The sequence below is a fragment of the Peromyscus eremicus genome, chromosome 5, assembly GCF_949786415.1.
Source record: "Peromyscus eremicus chromosome 5, PerEre_H2_v1, whole genome shotgun sequence".
Classification (NCBI taxonomy): domain Eukaryota; kingdom Metazoa; phylum Chordata; class Mammalia; order Rodentia; family Cricetidae; genus Peromyscus; species Peromyscus eremicus.
This window is the reverse complement of record NC_081420.1, coordinates 5403844-5425532: the sequence shown is the minus strand read 5'-3', so window position 1 is coordinate 5425532 and position 21689 is coordinate 5403844.

Below are 21689 nucleotides of genomic sequence, written 5' to 3'. Positions count from 1 at the left end.
ACTTCAGTTTAGAAATCAAGACAAATGCAAAATTGTTCCTGTCTGGGGGTCTTGACGGAGTTTGTTTTCTCTGCTGATCAAAAAACTAAAAGGCAGGAAAAGCCTCAGATACAGCAGGTAGCAACAGGTAATGGATTTTACTAAAAGTGAAAAAGCACCCATGCACCAAGGCACACAGAGCAAAGGACTCCCCCCAATGTGGAAAGCGGATTTGGAAACTAAAATCAAATTTCTCCTGGAGGCTGGGGGTTTTAAGTGTTTTTGGTGGCCTGGGATGGTTCCCCCCATCCCACCCCTTTTTACTTTGGTCAGCCTAGACAAAGAAAAGTGGGCTAATTGGCTCCCAGCTCATGTCCAGGGCCAGCTCAGGCAGGGCATCTGAAAGGGGGCCCACTGCGGGTAAATGGAAGCCTGCCAGCTCTCTCCTGGCTGAAGACGAAGCTGGGAGTTTGCTTTCTTGTTGATTTACGGCCCTTTTCTCTGTCTGCCTGTCACAGGCTATCTGACTGCTATATTCCCTCAGAGTGATGCTGAGACCCTGCTTGGGGAGAGGCCAGTGGGATAGGATATTGTGGGGGACGTTCCTTTGTTCTTTTAACTCACCCTTCTCAAGAGAAAGCCCTGACTCCATTCTGAGGCAGCTTAGACTTGAGTGAACTTAAGTGATTGGGAATACAGCCATTACTAAAGGGCCAATCCCAGAAAGGCAGACACACTTTCAGAGTTGTCGGCAAAGAGCAAGTGATCACAACGGCAAAGATTCTTCCACAGATGATCGGGGTTGGGGGTGAGGGTGGGTGGGGCTCATTTCTGCGCAGGAAACACTGTGGTCACCACCATCATAACGCACTCCCTAAATAAATTTCCAAGTTGGTGGTTTGTTTGTTTGTTTATTTGAGACATGGCCTTAGATGTAGCCCAAGATGGCTTCAATTTGCAGTGATTCTCCTGCCTTACCCGAGTGCTGGGATTATAGGTGTGAGGTACCATGTCCCACCAAGGTTTTAAGTAAGGAAGACAGGTGCATGGTGGTACATGCCTTTAATCCCAGCACTAAGAGGGCAGAGGCAGGTGGATCTCTGAATTTTAGGCCAGCCTGGTTCACAGAGCTAGTTCTAGGACAGCCAAGGCTACACAGAAAAACCCTATCTTGAAAACAAAAACAAAAACAGACAAATAAGCAACCCCCACCCCCATATCCTAGCACTCGTGAGTCAGAGATCTGTCTGGATCTCTGTGAGTTCAAAGCCACCCTGGATTACATGAGACTGACTCAGTCTAGGAGAGAAACAGAGCCAGGCAGTGGTGGCACACACCTTTAATCCCAATACTTGGGAATCATAAGCCTTTAATCCTAGCACTTGAGATCTCATGCCTCTGCTAACAGTGTTTGGGAACCACACACCTTTAATCCCAGCACTAGGAAGGAAGTGATATGGCTGAGCAGGGAAAAGTATTTAAGACATGAAGAGACAGGAACTAAAGTTTTTTCACTGGAGCCCTTCTGGCTGAGGACTCAGAGACATTCAGTCAGAGGATTCACGGAGTTGGCGAGGTGAGAAGTAGCTGTGGCTTATTCCTTTGTCTCTGTCTTTCATCATTTACTCTAATATCTGGCTCTGTTTTTTTTTTATTATTATTATAAGATCATTTTAGAATTTCTGCAACAGCAGTCAGGTCATCGAGCTTGGAGGCAAGTGCCTTTACCAGCTTAGCCATCTTGCCAGCCCTGGATGAATTCTTACGTGTTATGCCCAGAGTAAAACACTTTCAGAGGTGAGTCTATTCATGACACAGATTGAGAGCAGAATCTGAGGTTGTGGAAGAGTTTCCAGGAATGCCAGAATACTTTAAAAGGAACCAGGGAAGACATGGGGGAAATGCTACGTTGATGCCGAAGTTGGCTCAGATAGAATTCGACTAGTTCTCCTCAGATTAGAAACAATTACCACTGCATCGCATCTCAAACCCCAGCTGAACTAAGGCTGCAAATCGCATCCATTTGTAGGGAACGGCTGGGAGATGACTCTCCATAATGAAGGCTCAGAAACCGTGCTGTAGTTTGTGTGAGATGTAAACAGAGCCTTGCTTGTTTTCCCTGTCGGAAGCTCTAATTCATTTCTAATTACCTTCTCTGGGGAAAACACTGTGTTGTCATTGCCTCTGAAATGCCTTCCTCTTTCAAGGGGGACCCCCCCCCCCATATTTTTAGGTCATTAGGAAAACCTTGTTTTGTTTTGGCTGTTTTTGTTCAACAAAGCAGAATTATTATTTCTTTTTATTCCCAGTTGACACAGTGGAGGAAGTGCCTGTGTGCATTTTAAATCGGTGATGGATTAACAATAATTGGGAGCTCTCCCAGGGTGTTGCTCTTCACAACTACGTGCTTACCCAAGACCGATGAGACACATCTTTGCTGTTTGGAGGACAAATGTTGCCATGTGATATACTTTTCCTTAACTTTTGACTCAATATTGCTTTTTAACATTAAAAATAAAAATCCACGAAGAAAAGATAAAAAAGTTATCAAATGTAATAAAGAAAAGCCTATATGGTTTTGTATAAACAGGGAAGTAGATCATGGCAGAGATCGACATGTATTGGTTCTTCATATTATAAAATGTTACCCAAATGTATGTTAAAATGTAAGTGGGTAAGATTGTTTTTCAGCTTAAACTGAGATTTTTTTTTTTTCAGGGATTTGGTTTGTTCTTATAGTAAGTTTAGGAATTGTCTGGACTGATGGGATACATTTTTTTTTTCCTTTTTTCTTTTGAGGCATGGCCCAAGCTTGCCTTGTACTCGGCAGGTATATTCTCCAGGTTGGCTTTGAACCCAGGATCCTTCTGTTCCAGCTTTCTAAGTGCTGGAGTTATGGAATGTATGACTGTGCTTGCTTTTCTATGACAGCGAATGAAGGCGGAGGGAGTCAAGGCATTTCACACAGATGTTGCTGTCCAGCACTTCTCTCTCCAGAAGACCTGGGAGGAAGGGAGCGGTGGGCAGGCAAGGGGGCTGGAGAACTGTGTCTCAGGGGACAGACTAGAGGGAACTGTGGGGCTCACAACAGTCGACTCTACACCTCCAAGGTGAACTCTAGCGTTGAGAAGTGGGCAGAAGTGGGTCCGTTCTAAGGATTCCTGAAGAAGAAATTCTTCAGTATTTAGGTTACGGAGAAACAAGAGGAGATTTTGGTTACTTCTTTTTGTCTGTTTTTTTTTTTTTTTGAGACAGGGTTACTCTATATAGACCTGGCTGTCCTGAAACTCACCATGTAGACCAGACTGGTCTTGAGCTCAGAGATATGCCTTCCTCTGCTTCCAGGGTGCTGGAATTAAAGGCCTGTGCCACCATACCTGGCTGAGAATTTGGTTACTTCATATATTGTTATTAAAGCACCAAGCAAAACTATTTCCTCATCTGTTTTTTTACCACCTGAATTTTTGCATGATAAAGGCCAATTGCATTTGTTGCAACAATGGAAGATTGGAAAGGCTGAAAACTCAAAAGAAATATACATTATATAAAGTTCTTCCTACTGTGTGTGTGTATGTGTGTGTGTGTGTGTGTGTGTGTGTGTGTGTGTGCAGGCTGTGTGTGTGTGTGCAGGCTGTGTATGTGTGTATATGTGTGTGCAGGCTGTGTGTGGGTGTTGTGTGTGTGTGTGTGTGTGTGTGTGCAGGCTGTGTGTGTGTGTGTGTGCAGGCTCTGTGTATGTGTGTGTAGGCTGTGTGTGTGTGTATATGTGTGTACAGGCTGTGTGTGGGTGTTGTGTGTGTGTGTGTGTGTGTGCAGGCTGTGTGTGTGCGTGTGTGTGTGTGCGTGCAGGCTGTATGTGTGTGTGTGTGTGTGTGTGTGTGTGTGTGTGTGTATGTAATTTTAGGTGGCAAACTGGGAAAAAAGATATTCCTAAGATAGTCTTTTGAAAAAATGTTTCATGTTAAAAGGTCAAAAATACAAGTCCTCAGCCAGCCGTGGTGGTGCATGCCTTTAATCCCTGCACTCATGAGGCAGAGGCAGACAGATCTCTGTAAATTTGAGGCTAGCCTGGTCTACAAAACAAGTTCCAGGAAAGCCAGGGTTATTACACAAGAAACCCTGTCTTGAAAAACCAAAACCAAACCAAACCAAACCAAAACACAAAAAACAAAAACAAACAAAAACCACCACAAGTGCTTAATTCACACCATCCATCATTAGTGGTGAACCTGATACTTGGTACACAAAGCCGAGAACCAAGATTTTCCAGCATTTATTTTTAACCTACCATCTTTCCGACTTGTGGGAGAAATAAGGAAAGTGGGAAAATCGGGCCCAGGTCACTTAGCTGGGAGGTCCTGGGAGCAGTGTGAGCAACTGAGTCACTGTGAGCTTGACCCTACTCAAGACCTCCTGATTTAGAGATCGTGAGAGTGCAGCCCAGCAAGCTGGGCTTTTTTGTATCCAGAATTATTTTTATCATAGCATTAACCTTTTGTTTTCATTAATTTTTAATTTAGTATACAAATTAATTTTGGCATCTGAATCATATATGTCCTTGTACTTTGTTCACATTAATACCCCCTCCCTCTCTTTCCCAAACTGTTTTTAATTGACATGCTAGCCAGTTTATGTCATTTTGGAGGAGGGGACCTCGTCTAAGAATGCCCCACAGACTGTCCTGTGGGAAACCTGTGGTGCATTTTCTTGGTTGATGACTGATGTGGGAGGGTTCAGAACACTGTGGTTGACGCCACACCTGGGCAGTTGGGCCTGGGCTGTACAAGAAAGCAGGCTGAGCAAGCCACGGGGAGCAAGCCAGTAAGCAGCACTCCTCTATGGCTTCTGCATCAGCTCCTGCCTCCAGGTCCCTGACTTCCCTCAGCCGTGGCTGGTGATATGGAAGTATGAGTGAAATGAACCCTTTCTTCCCCCATAGCAACAGAAACACCCTGGCTAAGATAACTGAAAAACATGACTTGTACATATTTATGGGGTACAATGTGATGTTCAGTGTGCACATATCATGTGCAATGCTCAAGTCAGGGTAATATGCTTTCACAGCACCTGAAATACATCTTTGTGTAGAAAGCATTCAAGACCCCCCCTTCTAGCTAGAAGACCTCTGATGTGTACACATAAGAGAGGAGTAATATTTAGACTATGCAAAGAGCCCAGTTAAAAAGAAAGGGGCATGAACTGAGCACAGAGTTCTCCTTCCATTTTTTTTTTTTAATCCTGGCACAATTGGACACTAGACAACCTGGGAATTGAACCTGGGTCCTCTGGAACATCAGTCAGTGATCTTAACTGCTGAACCACCTCTCTCCTCTGGGCAGAGGGTTCTCAAAAGGAGAAATACAAATGTCCAATAACTATTTTGAAAGTGTTAAATATTACTAGCTATAAAGGGAATGCAGATTAAAACTGCTCTAAGAAGCATTGCACCCCTGTCAGGATTGTGTTCCCCAAAATATTATGCACCCTAATAAACTTACCTGGGGTCAGAGAACAGAACAGCCATAATATTAAACATAGAGGTTAGGCAGTGGTAGCACATGCCTTTAATCCTAGCATTTCAGAGGCAGAGATCCATCTGGATCTTTGTGAGTTCAAAGCCACACAGGAAACAGCCAGGCATGGTGACTCATGCCTTTAATCCCAGGAAGTGATGGCAGAAAGGTATATAAGGCGTGAGGACCAGGAACTAGAGTCTGTTAAGCTTTTAGGCTTTTGAGCAACAGTTCAGCTGAGATTCATTCTGGATGAGGACTCAGAGGCTTCCGGTCTGAGGAAACAGGATCAGCTGAGGAATTGGCCAGGTGATGAAGCTGTGGCTTGTTCTGCTTCTCTGATCTTCCAGCATTCACTCCAATAACTGGGCTCAGGTTTGTTTTTAGTAATAAGACCCTTTAGGATTCATGCTACACAGGATGGCTACCATCAAGAAAATAAACAACAAATGAGACTGGAAAGGATGTGGGGAGAGTGTGCGGGTGAGTGGAACCTGGTGTAGCCACTCTGGAAATCAGCTCGAGGCTTCTCTCTCAGTTTGTTTTGGTTTGGCTTTTCTTTTCTTTCTTTTTAAAAAAAGATTTACTTATTCATTTTTTTTTATGTATACATCAGAAGAAGGAATCTGATCTAGTTACAGATGGTTGTGAGCTACCATGTGGTTGCTGGGAATTGAATTCAGGAAGATCAGTCAAGTGCTCTTAACCACTGAGCCATCTCTCCAGCCCCTTGGTTTGGTTTTTCAAGACAGGGTTTCTCTGTGTAGCTCTGGCTGTCCTGGAACTCACTCTGTAGACTAGGCTGGCCTTGAACTCTGAGAGCCACCTTCCTTTGCCTCCAAAGTGCTAGGATTAAAGGCATGTGCTGCCACCACCCAGTTGAGGCTTCTCAAGAATCTTAAACTAGAACTACTACATGATCTAATGATACCAATCCTGGGCTCATACCCTAAAGGCTCTACATCCTACTGAGGGATTTTTGGATATCCATCTTATTTCTGTTCTATTGACAATACCCAGGAAGTGCACACAACCCTAGGAAAGCAATTTGATCAGATTATTGTAAAATTATTTCCCTGAAGTATCATGGTATGTTCCCAGAGGAGTCTAGACTGTTTTTATGTGTGTAGGCTTTGAATGTCACCAGGCTTACAAGCATAAGTTTACATCCTAGATCGGGGAGAGACCTAGACCCCCACCAACCCTGGAGGAAGTTACCCTTGCTCAAGTAAATCATTTTCCCCTTCTGCTCATGCAAGCAACCCTAATGAAACTCAGTGAGTCACACACACAGAAAAGACGTGAAGTGGGATGGGACTTGGGAAGAAGGTTTGGGAGGAATGGAAAGGGAATAGAGGAGAACGGAGTTGAATATGATCCAAGTACTTTATAAATGTGTGGGAAGCTTTGAGAGTGTGAAGGAAAGGGATAGATAAACAGAAACACCAGGAAGGAATCTGTAGTAGAATATTATTTTAAGGTGTGTTATTTTTTGTTTATGTTGCATTTGTTTAACTCCGTGAAACTGTGTTACTGTGCCTGTGTAAAACACCTGATGGTCTAATAAAGAACTGGCCAATAGCAAGGCAGGAGAAAGGATAGGTGGGGCTGGCCGGCAGAGAGTATAAATAGAAGGAGAATTCTGGGAAGGGAGATGGAAGATGGAGTAGCCAGAGAAGGAGGAGGACTCCAGGGGCCAGCCACCCAGCTACACAGTGAGCTACAGAGTGAGAGTAAGACTTACAGAAGTAAGAGAACGGAAAAAGCCCAGAGGCAAAAGGTAGATGGAATAAGTTAAGAAAAGCTGGCAAGAAAGAAGCCAAGCTAAGGCCGGGCATCATAATTAAGAATAAGCCTCCATGTGTGATTTATTTGGGAGCTGGGTGGCAGGCCCCCCCTCAAAAAAAAAGAGCAAAAACCCCCAACAACAGAACCCATTATGTCTAATGCTGTGGGCTCTCATATTAAGAGGGAAAAAATAAAAACCCAACCAACCAGAGAGCAGCTAACAAACAGAATGTCAGGAATTGGTAAAAACCTCCTGCAGGGATAACCTTAAATGTGAATACTCACTGATGAAGAGGCAGAAACTTACTGGCTGGATAGAAGAACTACATTTAACTTTCTGTTGTCTCTAAGAAACAGACCTCATCAGCAAAGGCACCTATAGGCTGAGTCAGAGGATGGTCTGGACAAGCCATAGCCAACAAAACAGCTGGACCCTGTGAGTTCACTGTTACTCAATAAATCTGATGCTGTGGACATAGACGTGATCATCTGTGTTTCTGACCCAGAATGATCATGGCCCAGATACACAATGGAATTTCACAAAACCACAAGGCAATCATCATGACATTTGCAGAAAAATGGGTTGAACCAGAAATCATTATGTTAAGTTTAATAAGCTAGATTGAGAGAGACTAATTCCATGTTTGTCTTATATGTAGGACCATAGAACCTAGGTGTGTTTTGTTTGTTTGTTTTGTTTTGTTTTTGAGACAGGCTCTTACTCTATAGTTCTAGCTGGCCTGGAACTTTCTATAGACTGGTATGGCCTAGAACTCACAGAGATCTCTCAGTGCTGGGATTAGAGGCATGTTCCATCATGCTGATGGAACCTAGTTTTAAGTATGTGTGTGTGTGTGTGTGTGTGTGTGTGTGTGTGTGTGTGTGTGTGTGTGTGCATGCACATGTAGAGCATGAAGCTAGACTAGAAAGGCCGTGAGAGGTGAGGAAGAGATGTTAAGTGAGGGGAGCAAGGAAGAGTTGGAGTGTAAGGGAACATGTAATAAGAAAACAGAAGGGAACCTGAGAGAATGGAACGAATGTGGGGGATAATGAAGGAAGAGGATGAATTAGAACAAAGTGTAATGGCACATATGCATGAGAATGTCACAATAAAACCCATATTTTGTATGCTAACCTACTTTTTTTTTTTTTTTTAAAGAAAAAAGAGGCAACTGCCACTGTGCAATCTTCTTGGGGTTCCCAGTCTACAGAATTGTGAGTCAAAGTCATCCTTGTACATTATCAAGCCTCAGGCTTATGTTATGGGTACAGAGCATGGGCTGAAGTATGGAAATGCATGTTTCTATAAGGTGAGGATCTCAGTAATTCCTCAAAAGCAGATGCAGGTGATGATAGAGAAACTGTGGTCTTCCCGGAGAGCCTGCTTCAGAGGAACTGAACCGGGTGACGGCTGCAGTCACATGCCTAGCAGGCATCCTGCCACCCCCCCACCCCCCACCCCCACCTGAGACGAACCTCTCTAGGGGCGGATGTACCAACACAGGAAAGGGCCCAGAATAGGCTGTCTTGACAGCTGTGAGACATGGAAGTCAGCTGAAGGCATAAAGGAAGTCTGACGAGAAAGGGGCATGATGATTCCGGGGCGCCTTTGAAGTACCATGGGTACCTCTTAGTGGTCAGGAGAATAAAGTGCTTTAGAGTGACTCTCATTGGCCATCACCTCCCCAGCCACCTGCCTCTCTAGCCTTTAGGGGTCTCTAAGCAACACACAGGACCCGGCAGACACTGCTTCTAGGGCTGTCACTACAAAAGGTTTGACTTTTTAAAAAAGATATGAGGCCAGGGATACTTCTAATGTTTAGAGACATTGTTTTATTATTTTTAAATTTTGGGTACATGAATGTGGGTGTGTTTGGCTTTTCACATGGGTCCTGGGGATTAGAACTCAGGTCCTCAAGCTTGTGTAACACTCATCCGATAAGTCTTTCCCCAGCCTCCAAAGTTTTGAGACTTGGGTATATTAAAAATAGAGAAATCCTGCTGGGCGGTGGTGGCGCACGCCTTTAATCCCAGCACTCACGAGGCAGAGCCAGGCGGATCTCTGTGAGTTCGAGGCCGGCCTGGGCTACCAAGTGAGTTCCAGGAAAGGCGCAAAGCTACACAGAGAAACCCTGTCTCGAAAAACAAAACAAACAAACAAAAAAAAAAAAATTGAGAAATCCAGTAAAGGACTATTGAAATAACAGTGTGTATCGTAAGTGTATGTGTAGTCATTACATTTAACTATGTAATGACTTCACACAAAAATATTGTGAGGTCATTCAGTTTTGAATTCACGCGTCGGTAAGATTTCTTTACAATATTAATTCATGATAGTTGATAGAATCCAGAAATGGAACAGCTTTAAAATTGTATGATGGCCCCTTTTCTCCCCAGCACTTCAGTGTGTCTTTGTCTAATTGTCTGTCAGCGTCACTGGGAGATGATGTCATGGTGCTAAATTTGAGGCCCTTTAGCAAGTGACCTCTGGGAGAAATAGCTCTCTCCATTTGGCTCCAGACTAAGTCCTACTATTAAGTACGTTCTCTGTTTTTATTTCTATAATTTGCAAAGGATTTTGCAGGAAATTTCTTTTTAGCCATCTGCATACTTTGAATGACAAGCATGGAGCTCACATCTGTTTCTTCTGACTTAGGTGACTCCTTTGCCAAAGCTAGTCAACAGCGCTTGAATTTAGGCTAGTGGCTGTGACTGGCCTGCGGCTGTGACTGGCCTGTGGTGCTGGCTCCGTCGTGTATTTACAGAGTGTGGGTTTTGCTTGTCATCCTTTCCTCCTCCTGCTCCTCCTCTTCTTTTCCTGACACAGGGTCCCTGTGAATCCCAGGCAGACCTTGGGTTTACAGTCCTCCTAGTGCAGCCCCCAGGGTGTTGATTTCCAGGCATATGCCTCTACGTCTGGCTGGAGAGTCTGTTGTTTCCATATAAATTTGACTTTATGAATTTCGCTGAGCCTTTGTGACTCACAGAGGTTCAGCTGCCTCGGTTGAGCCGTGTTTAAATTAGCACCAAATTACATCAGGCTGCTTGCTCCAATAATAGCCCCACTGGCCAGGCATGTTCGTTACTGGTGGCCCATTAGGTTCTTGCTAGTGAACAAGAGCAATCATGTGTGGTTTGTCACATAGCCCAAATACGTGAAGAATCTGGCAAAAATTTCTCTGGTATGTGACTCCACTACACTATCCCAAGCAGTTGTGGCATCAAAGTGTCTATAAAATTACTCACTCATCGTGTGTGTGTGTGTGTGTGTGTGTGTGTGTGTGTGTGTGTGTGTGTGTTTTCTCATCTTCAACAGTGTATCTGTAGATTCAATGAATGACAGACTAGAGCGGAACAGGGTCTTGCTGAGAGGTGGAGAGTCTGCCAGCTGGCCCTGTGGCCTGCTTGGCTCCTAGGAGGCTATTCTTGACACCTCGTCCCATATGGCAGTGCACTCTTGAGGGTAAGAGTCAAGCAGGTCCTTGGAGTGACAGAAACATACCCCACACAGGATCCAGGCAGACAGGGGGAGGGGAGGCAGTGGATGGTGGCGGTCCTTGTGAAGGGAGCTTAAGGATGTGTGTCTTCATACATGCACTCATGGAAACACAACTGTGGGAAGGCAGTCCTGGTCTCTCCGCCTCTGAGACACCAAGGGATGAAAGAGGATTCTTAGAGCCTCTCAGTGTCTTTTCACAATTAAAACAAGCTGCTTTTCCTTCCTTCTTCCTTTCTTCCTTCCTTCCTTTCTTTTTTCCTTTCTTCCTTCCTTTCTCTTTTTTCCTTCCTTCCTTCCTCCCTCCCTCCCTCCCTCCCTCCCTCTCTCTTCCTTTCTTTTTTCCCTCCTTCCTTCCTTCCGCCCCCTCCTTCCTCCTTCCCCCCTCTCTTTCTTTCTTTCTCTTTTTTTGGTCCACTTTGTTTGAGACAGGGTCTCACTATGTCTTGGTTGGCCTGGAACTGGCTATGTAGACCAGGCTGGCCTGGAATTGGCTATGTGTTTTGTAGCAGGAATCTTAGAGAGTCTTATTAATAAAATCAAACCCGGGGCCAGTTATTGGGGTGAAATGCTGGATGGTCAGAGAGACAGAACAAGCCACAGCTAACCTCACCTGGCCAACTTCTCAGCTGGTCTTGTTTCCTCAGACTGGAAGCCTCTGTGTCCTCATATCCGAATGACTCTCAGCTGAACTGTGCTGCTAGAAGCCTGAAGCTTAACCAGCCAAATGCTTAACCAGCCAAATGCTTCTAGTTTCTGGTCCTCACGCCTTATATACCTTTCTGTTTTCTACCACCACTCCCTGGGATTAAAGGCTGGCTTTCTGGGATTAAAGGCGTGAGTCACCATGCTTGGCTGTTTCTAATGTGGCCTTGAACTCACAGAGATCCAGAGGGATTTCTATCTCTGGAATGCTAGGATTAAAGGCATGTGCTACCACTGCCTATCCTTTATGTTTAATATTGTGGCTGCTCTGTCTCTGACCCCAGATAAGTTTATTAGCATGCACAATATTTGGGGAAATACAATGCCACAGTGTTTGGAACTCACTATGTAGACCAGGCTGGTCTGGAATTCACCGAGATCCACCTTCTGCCTTCCCAGGGTTGGGATCACAGTTGTGCGCCCCTGGACCAGGCAGAAACAAGCTTACTTGCTAGTTTTTAGAAATTCACTGAATTTCACCCTCACATTCACTTCCTCATGCCTGGCTAGATCTACCTGTCCGACATGGTCTAGAGATGAATCCCTACTTCCCATGTGGAGTCTTCCCAGGACAGCAATAGAATAATACAACGTCTGCCCTCTGATTTATATTCTGTGGTGTATGTCCATGCCTTGCTGTTGCACTTGAGATGACAAGGTCCTTGATGAATATGACAGTGTCATCTTTGCCTCCTCAGTATCAAGGACTCACAAAATGTGGATTTATTGACCTGCAAAGAGTCTCACATGGAATCTTACCAATTTATGTTTTGAGGTCCCAAGCCAGAGGACTGTGGTTCAGAGGCCTGAGCACAGACTCTGTTTAGACAACCCCTGCAAAGACTGGATGGGGCTGCCCTCCTCTGTACTGTGCTTTGCACTCAACACTCTATATTTACAGAGCAGAATCAGTATCTGAATGGAATCTATCACCTTCTCCATCAGTTAGAATGTTCCCTGAGTTCATGAAGATGTAGTCATGAGTCAAGAACCCAACACAAGTCAGAGTCAGAGCGCCTCACAAACCATATGCTCTGCTGTTTAGAAATGCTCTGTGTGTTTTACTCCCCAAGTAATTTAGTCCTGGATTTTACTTGGAATAGATTTTAAAAGATAATTTTTTCTTTAATTTTTTTGTGTTGTGGTGTATGTGTGTGTGTGTACATGCACAGGTAGATTCCTCTGTGTTAATATAAGCATGTGCATGCTCTTGTGATGTATGCCATGCACTTCCTGTTGGGCATTGGCTTTCCTGTCTGTGCCTCCCATCTCCCTGTACGAGGGCTGGGATACAATTGCTCACATGGAGCATCTGGCTTTTCCATGGAGTGTAGGCATTCGAATTCAGATCCCTCCCTTCTGTGGCAAATTCTTTTACCTACTGATGTATTGCCATAACCTGAAATAGGCATGCTTTCTTTAAAAAACACACATAGTGTGCGTGCGTGTGTGTGTGTGTGTGTGTGTGTGTGTGTGTGTGTGTGTGTGTGTGATGTGTGTGTGTGAGATGTGTGTGTGTGTGTGTGTGTGTGTGTGAGATGTGTGTGTGTGTGTGTGTGTGTGTGTGTGGTGTGTGTGTGTGTGTGTGTGTGTGTGTGTGTGTGTGTGTGTGTGCATGCATGAGTGCCATGGAGCATGGGTGGGGGACAGAGGACAACTTGCTGGAGTTATCAATCATTTCAGCATGTGGGTCCCAGGGATTAAATTCAGATCCTAAGGTTTGGTGGCAGGTGCCTTTGCCCACTGAGCCATCTCCCTGACCAGAGGCAACCTTTCTCACAAGGGAAGTGAGCATCGCTCAGTTCCATCCGCGCTTCCCTCATCACTCGTGCGCCTGGGAGGAGATATGAGCCCGTTCTTAATTCTGTGCCTTCTCTCCTTCCATTGAAACCTGCCTGTTCCGCTGTTCACTCTCTCATTGGCCCTGTGAATGTTGGCTGCCCAATGCTAACCCTGGGAATGCAGCCAAGTAGAACAGGCCTTGCCATCAGGACCAAGGTGTATGTGATGTAAATAGTAAAGATATTACTTCCTGGCTTCGGCCTCTTCTGCTGGGCTGATGCTTAGAAAGTGTCCGGTGCTGGCAATGTGACTCTATTCTTGGCAGTCAGAAAGGACTTCGGCACTGCAGCCCATGAAAGAAGTGAGCTGTACAGAGGGGCTGGGGAGCAGAGTCAGAAGGGGGCCTCTGTAGAGGGACCTTTCCTGACATTTCAAAACGTGGGGTATGTAGTTAGATGTCTACCCCACCTGACCACTCTCTTCAGGTCTTTTCAGGAGCATGTCCTGAAGTGCTGCACACATTCTAATGGTGACACACATGGTGTGACAGGTGTCTCGGATGTGGCTGGTGTCCTGAGGGTACCAACATGGCACTCCTTCCTCTCTGTTGATGGCTTCTATGACCACATGCTCGGGGCAGTCTCAGATGGCAGGAGCTGGCTTAGTTCACTGTGTACAAGAGGCTTGTAGTGCCAGGGAGTGAATTCTCTACCCGCAAGAGTGTTCAAAGTATGAAGAAGGACATAGTGAGTGAGTGGATCTCTGAGGCCCAGTCTGGGGCATGGCAGTATTGTGTTCGTGGAGCCTCCCCAGATAATGGCCTTTCTGTTCCCTGGTTCCCTGGTGATTCTTCCTGGGAATCACCCCCCTGGCCAAACAAAAGGTCTTTAATCCTAGTTTGAACCCAGCCTAAGAACAATAGCACATATCCATTTTTTTTTTTTTTTTTTTTTTTTTTTTTTGGTTTTTCGAGACAGGGTTTCTCTGTGTAGCTTTGTGCCTTTCCTGGGACTCACTTGGTAGCCCAGGCTGGCCTCGAACTCACAGAGATCCACCTGGCTCTGCCTCCCGAGTGCTGGGATTAAAGGCGTGCGCCACCACCGCCCGGTGCACATATCCATTTTAACAGCATGTATTTTAGTATGTAGTGAAAAAATTTGAATTGATAACTTTATCTGTGATTCCATGGATATTACTGAAAGTTTATAACGTGAAGCTGAGAGTTATGGCACAGGCCTGTAATCCAACCCCAGCACTCAGCAGGCTGAAGCAGGAGGATTGTGAGTCTGAGGCCAGCCTGGGTTAAGTCAACAAGTGGAGAGCAGTGTATTGGCAGAAGGCCAATCGCAAAGCCACAGTGAATGGCAGGTGACTGTTGGCAGCTACTGCTGACCTTGTCACAGAATCGAGGGTACCTGCCAGGGTGAAGCTCCTCGGGGTGCCTCAGGGGTGCCCTGGAGCCACAACCCTTGAAGAAGTTTGCAGTTTTACATGATCAAATCCTCTGTCCCCTCTAAGTTGTCTTCCCTCAGTCTCGTAAGGAGGGAGGGAGGGAGGGGGGGAGAGGGAGGGAGGGAGGAAAGAGAGCAGAGGGAGGGGGAGAAGGGGACAAGCATGAAAGAGCTGTTAAATGAAGTAGGTTTCTTTTCTTTAAAAATTAAAATTATATTTATTATTTTATTAATTAATTTTTAAAGGTAATAACCATGATGGTGTTGTTTTATAAGGAAAGACTGATAGAAGAGCCAGAAAACACAAGGAACCCAAGTATCTTAGTGCCTGATTTTGATGCAAATAAAAAAATTTAAGAGACCGAGCATTTCACAGGTAATTGTGTGCTGTGCCATCAAAAAATGATTCAGTCTGAATTAGAATGAGCTGTAAGGGACAGAGAATCCAAAATAACAACCGCCTGCAAATAGTTGATTTTTCTCATGTGAGATTCTGGGTAAACGGTCTCAGGTCATGTGACAATTCACGGCACGGGGGACCTTGTGCTCTTTCTCCATGCTGCCCTTCATTCTCATGCTCAGTTACTGCCCAAAAAGGGCTGCTGCAGCTCAAGCCATTGTGTCCACACTCCAGCAGCAGCAGGAGATAGAGAAGCTGCTTCTTAGGGGCACATCTGTGAAATTGTACACATCACTTTCTCTTGCATTTTTTTGGCCAGAACTCAGCTAAACTTTGCAAAGAAGACTAGTCTTTATTTTGGGAGGCCACATGCTTAGTAAAGCACCCTATTGAAATGTGAGGGGTGAGCACAGGAAGTGGGTAACACAGGCATCCCAGCCACCCCGTTGTCTTGTCTCACTCACACGTAGTTCCAGGTGGTTAAATTTGGCCTGCTCTTAAACCATCCGTCCTATTTAATGTACTAATGACCTTGCTTGGCCCTGAGATTACTCCTCATTAAACCTTTGCTGAAGCTCATAGGCAAAGCACATTTTTCCTTTGCCTTTCTGTCTGATGGGCGAAATCCAGCTCATGTTACAATCACACAGACGCTTTATTCTCTTTTCTGATCATCATAATTTGACAATTTTCTCATTATTCAAAACAGGGAATGATGAAAAAGAATGTCTGGCTGTTTTTTTCTCTTCACGCCATTTGCAGAGAACCGAAGTAGAAGATAGTGAATAATAACTAAGCCGTTGGGTTATCTGTCCTAGAAATAGTCCCCGACGCCAGGTGCTGGGCAGAGTCCTTTTCTTTGCTGTCTGTAACTGCAGCAACAGCCTGGGGAGGAGGTAATGGCATCTCCATTTGGGAGAAGAGATTTGCGGAGGAAACAGTCACTACTGTCCTTCCCACTGCTCTACCCACTGACTCCCTCCTGCAGGAGTTCAGAGGCATCGTCTCTCTGCTGGAGAGACTTTCTGCGTGCACATGGGCTGGACTAAAAGTCTGCCCAGAAGATGCAAGCAAAGTGGCTAGGCCTGCTGCGTGCCCACCATGGTCTCTCTGCCACCCACATTTTGAACTTTGCTATTAGCAGCACTTAGGGGCACTTGAAAGAGTGGTCCCTGGGGCGTTCAGGCCAGGCACTCCATAGAAGATGGAGCAGAATACACTCATGCTGCAGGACTCTGAAAGACCAAAGATGGATTTGGGATGGCATTTACTTGGCATCTCATCTTGAGAGGGGGCAGTTATCACTTGTACACACACTCACACAGTTACACACATACTGTTTGGCCCAGGGACTCTTCTTTAAGGCCTGATAGCAGAGCCTGGGAGTGGTCCCTCTGTTAGTCCCCAGACCATTCTGGCCACTGTTCCAAAGGGTCCAGGTATAGGATTTGGATACAGAATCTTGAGTACTGGAGTATGAGGCAGTACCCCTTTGTAAGCACTGGCTGGAGGTTGAAATGTAGGCAGCGGAGAGTCAAGTCTGGAAAGGATGTGAGGACATTTTTAAGGTGAAGTGGTTTCAACAGATCGTGTGTAATGGGCTTTGGATTGGCAAGCAGGTGCAGAGGTACTCCTCCTCACCCCTGTGAGAGAGCTGCCTGCAAACTGGTTAGAATGCATTGGGCCACCTGATTGGTAAGCCTCCCTCTGGGCTCCTTCTGCCTTGTCCCTGGGCTGCAGACTTCTCTTGCCGGATGTCTCATACTCAGCTGTTTCACAGCTGTATTACCACGCTGACCTTCATTGTTGACATCTGTTCTGACTGGCCAGACCGTGTAGGAGATATTTTGATGATCACCCTTGACCCTGTGTTAATATCCTTCAACTCCCATCAAGCAAGAGGGTTGTTGCTTTGCTAGCACAGTTGGGAGGCTTGAGAGAATCCTGAGTTGGGCATCTCACATTCTGCACTCGAAATGTTCATGCTGCACTGTAAAGGAGTTGGGAAGGTCTGCTCTAGGGGAGAGAGCTGGTTTTTACAGTCTGGTGGGAGGCTGTGCACAGGAGCAGTCCAGAGGTCAGCCAGTTAGTCTCTGTCTCTGTGGGATGGAGTCAGGAGGCAGGTACATACTGGAAAAGCCATCTTTGCTAGGCCATTATTTTAATCTGGATTCCCGACTCCAAGCTGATTCTGCTATAAGTTGATGAAGGAAATGCAGGCAAGGTTTGGGGAAGTGACCCTGGGAAAGGGAAGACAGGCAGCAAGCAGTGGTCTCCAGCTGATCATCTCTGCAGGCAGCTGGAACTCAGGTGCAGAAGTGCCAAGAGATTAGCAGAGGGCTGGGCCTGTTGTTAGGCAGTCTAGCTGGTTTGAAGAGTCAGAGGAATGGCCAGGTAAGCGAATACAGAGGTCTGTGCTGGAACCAGGCCTGGTGCCCCGCAGTGGTTCCCATGAGGGCTGAAGTGGAGCATTGGCCAAAATTGGTACAGTTGTCAATGTTCTAGGCAAGGTGGAGAGCTGTAAGCATGTGTGTGTATGGAATGTGTGTGTGTGATTTTAGGGCTAGAGATTCAGTTACCATAAGCAGTACAACAGACACTGGGAATCCAAATGCCCAGACTTAAGTCCCACTCGGGGTCCTGAGGTCTTTGGTCTCCCACTCATTGCCTGCTGGGAGCTTCCCCTGGACGGAGAGGGTTGTCCAAGCCAATGTTGACTGGTAGGGCCACAACTTCATCTCTGTTACCAGGGCAGCCAGTAGCTCTAACTGGCTACTGTGCCTTTGAGACGAGACACTGGAACATTGGAACCGAGATAAGAGTCACTGCTGTATTCCTAGCAGACATCTGTCAATCACACATACTTCCCCACATGCCCCTGTTCACTCTCTGTGTGGCCCTTAGAGGTCAAAAGCATTTGAGAATAAAGCTGTGAGAATAATCCATCTTGGGGAAGAACTCACATCCAGACTGCTGACAGAGGCTTTGTTTCACTGCCCCAGCGCCGCCTCTCTGGAAGGGAACCAGAGCGAGTGAGGGGAGCTTTGGGGTCTCCACACTGGAACCTGACAATCCTCCAAACTCCGCCTAGGAAGCTTTTCAGTCCAAACTGTTCGTTTCCCTTTTTCTTCCAAAGATCAAAGCAAGCAATTTTTGTTTCAAATTCTTTGGTCATATAATATATATATATTAAGTATATATATATATATATATATATATATATACTTAATGCATCATTTTAAGTCTTGTTTACATTTAAATAAAGCACTTCTAAATGACTCCATTTCTGATTGGTATTTCAATATTTAGTATTGTAAATCCCTCATCTGGGTCAGTGGTGAATGGCAGATGCCTTGGGGAGCATACACATCCCCCAAATACATGTGTTTCTTCTGGCCTTCTGGGTGGCGTTAAATGGGTTTATTTCTCACCCTGCACCCCCTCTGCCCACTGCACATCATGACCCTTATTAACCTTAAGTGTTCTTGCTTTGTGCAGCTTAAATGGCTGGTACATGGGATGTGTTTCAGGGAGAAAATTTAGATAAGAGTTAAAAACTCATGATTGTAAATATTCAGCAGGCATGTATTGTTTCAAAACAGCTTTTGTGATGTAGGGAACATGTTTTTCTGTCAGCTGTTCAATATTTATTTTAACATATTAAACAGCCTCAGAAATATTCAATGCACGGAAACCTTTCTGTGTCTGAGTGGATTAAATTCACAAGCTGAATTAATGGTATAAATTGCATTTACATAATTCATTTCCCACTAAGCAGAATTTATTTAGCTGGCATCTCTGCTAATATATATATTTATGGAAAAAAGCAGCCCGTTTCGGTTGGCCATGTAGTTAATTTAGCCTAAGTAGAACTTAGAAGGCATCTTTGTGTTTCGTTACCAGATGTCCCCCCTCCACCAGACACCATCTAAATGTGACAATTAAATAGCGTACGTGTGCACAGTCTCATGCAAGGAGACAGATCTGCTGAACAAGCCAGAGTCCCTTATTTGGCTTTCCAGAACACTCCGTGATATCTTTACAAATCATCTATTACTTGTACTTTGCTAATTTTGTGTGAAATGGCAAAACCAGTAAGAGATGAACAAAACAGGCTGAAGATCTCACGGAAACTTTGAAACTGTTAACTCAAACCAGAATGGATTTAAGATGGTTAAACAGGTAGAAAGAACCAAGTCGGGATGCTGGCAGTGCACACAGGGACCAGGAAGGCTGTGATCTGTCCTTTAACTGTCCCGTCCTTCTCACAGAGCAGGGCGACAGACACCTTGCCTTTGCTGGTCAATTCTGAGTTTGAGAATGTTTGGAACAATGTGTTTTAAATAACATCAATTGTTAAGGGCCCCGTCGTTATCCAGTGTTGGGTCTCTTACTCTGTCACTGGCAGAGGGGACATCGCTTCACCGTGTGAGGCTTGACTTTGTGCAGTGGGCGCTGAAACAGGCATTGTTGCCTCAATCTCCCCCCTCCCCGAGTGTTCCCCTCAATCTCCCCCCTCTCCCCGAGTGTTCCCCTCAATCTCCCCTCTCCCCGAGGGTTCCCCTCAATCTCCCTGCTCCCCGAGTGTTCCCCTCAATCTCCCCCTCCTCGAGTGTTCCCCTCAATCTCCCCCCTCTCCCCGAGTGTTCCCCTCAATCTCCCCTCTCCCCGAGGGTTCCCCTCAATCTCCCTGCTCCCCGAGGGTACCCCTCAATCTCCCCTCTCCCCGAGGGTTCCCCTCAATCTCCCCCACTTTCCCCGAGTGTTCCCCTCAATCTCCCTGCTCCCCGAGTGTTCCCCTCAATCTCCCCTACTCCCCAAGTGTTCCCCTCAGTCTCCCCTCTCCCCGAGTGTTTCCCTCAATCTCCCCTCTCCCCGAGTGTTCCCCTCAATCTCCCCCTCTCCCCGAGTGTTCCCCTCAATCTCCCCCCTCCCCGAGTGTTCCCCTCAACCTCCCCCACTTTCCCCGAGTGTTCCCCTCAATCTCCCTCTTCCCCAAGTGTCCTATTAAATCTCTTTGTGAAGAAAGCCAGCTGCTTGTTTTCGCTCAAGATAATGGCTGAAAAGAGCATTTTAAAACACTCCCGCGGAGCCTTCTTTCTGTAGGGCCGTCTCTGTTCTCTTTGCTATCATCTGTCTAGAAGATGACATTCACTAATTCCATGGTAGTAAAAATTCACAGAAACACAAGGACATAACATGGCATTGGAGTCACCATGGAAACCGAGGGTTCTCACCTTCGCAGGGCTTCTTCTTTCTCCGTCTCCCCCTACTAGTTTTTAAACTGAGCAATAATTTTTATATACAATCTGATGTGCAAATTTTAAGAACATAATTTGCTGAGTTTGGATCAGTGTGTTTTCACACATTGCCACCATCTCCACTGAGATATAAGACATTTATTACCCCAGAAAGTGCCCCCCCCCCGGAAAAGCCACTGTGGCTTGGCTTGTGGTCACCATCAGTGGCTTTGGCCAGATTTTGTACTGTACATAAGCAGAGTCCTACAGGGTGTATCCTCCCGGGTCTGGCTTCTTCCTCAGTACACCACTCTCGAGATTTATCCACATGGGAGCACAGATCAGTGGCTGGCTGCAATGTCCTGGGCCCCACTGCAATTGAGCTGTTCTGTTCCTGGGCTTGTTAGTATTTTATTTCCAATTTTGGTTATTCTAACTACAACAGTTATGAATGTGCGTCTATATAATATACATATATGCATACACACATGGTTTTGTGTTGATATTTGCTTTCATTTCTCTTGGATAAAAGTTAAGGTGTACAATCACTAGTTTGTATGGTAGGTATGTATTTTACTCTATCAGAAACCATGACAAGGCAAGACAGGCAGAGGTTCCCCCGTCTTCTATTCTGGCTGAGGCCATCTTAGGTTTAACAATAATCTGATCTCCTTGATGGGAAGCCCTGTGGAAAATTACCCCGCTCTATTCTAGGAACCTGACAGGGTCGAGATGTCCCAGCTAACTTTCCTTAGCTTCTGTTAAACTGCCTGCTTGTACAAACCTCCTCATCTAACTGCACAGAGAGATACCAGGACGTGGTTTGTGCCTTTAAAAATAATGCTCAGAGCTACGCATGGGTCTCCAAATACCTGAGTGTGGCTCCAGCCGGCTGGAATAAATACTTTCAATTGGCTATAAATTGTGTCTGAGTGATCATCTTTGGTGGGCTCCCCATAACAAAAGTGACAAAGAGTTGTCCAAAGTGGTGGTTGAGTCCTTTTCTCTTTTAGGAAAAATGAAACATGGATATTGAAGAAATAATGAATTTTGTCTCTGGTGGTTAGACCAAGAGACTATGGAATTTACCTGGGAGTCAAGACAAGGTGTTACCTGTCCTGTTTTATTATTGTGGTTGTTTTGCTTTTTATTTTGTGTGTATGGGTGTTTTCCATGTATGTGTCTGGTGTCCATGGAGACCAAAAGAGGGCACTAGATCTCCCAGAACTGGAGTTGCAGACATTTGTGAGCTGCCATGTGAGTGTTGGAAGAGCAATGAGTGTTCTTAGCTGCTGAGCCTTCTCTCTGTCATTTCTGCTATTCCTCTGCGTCTTA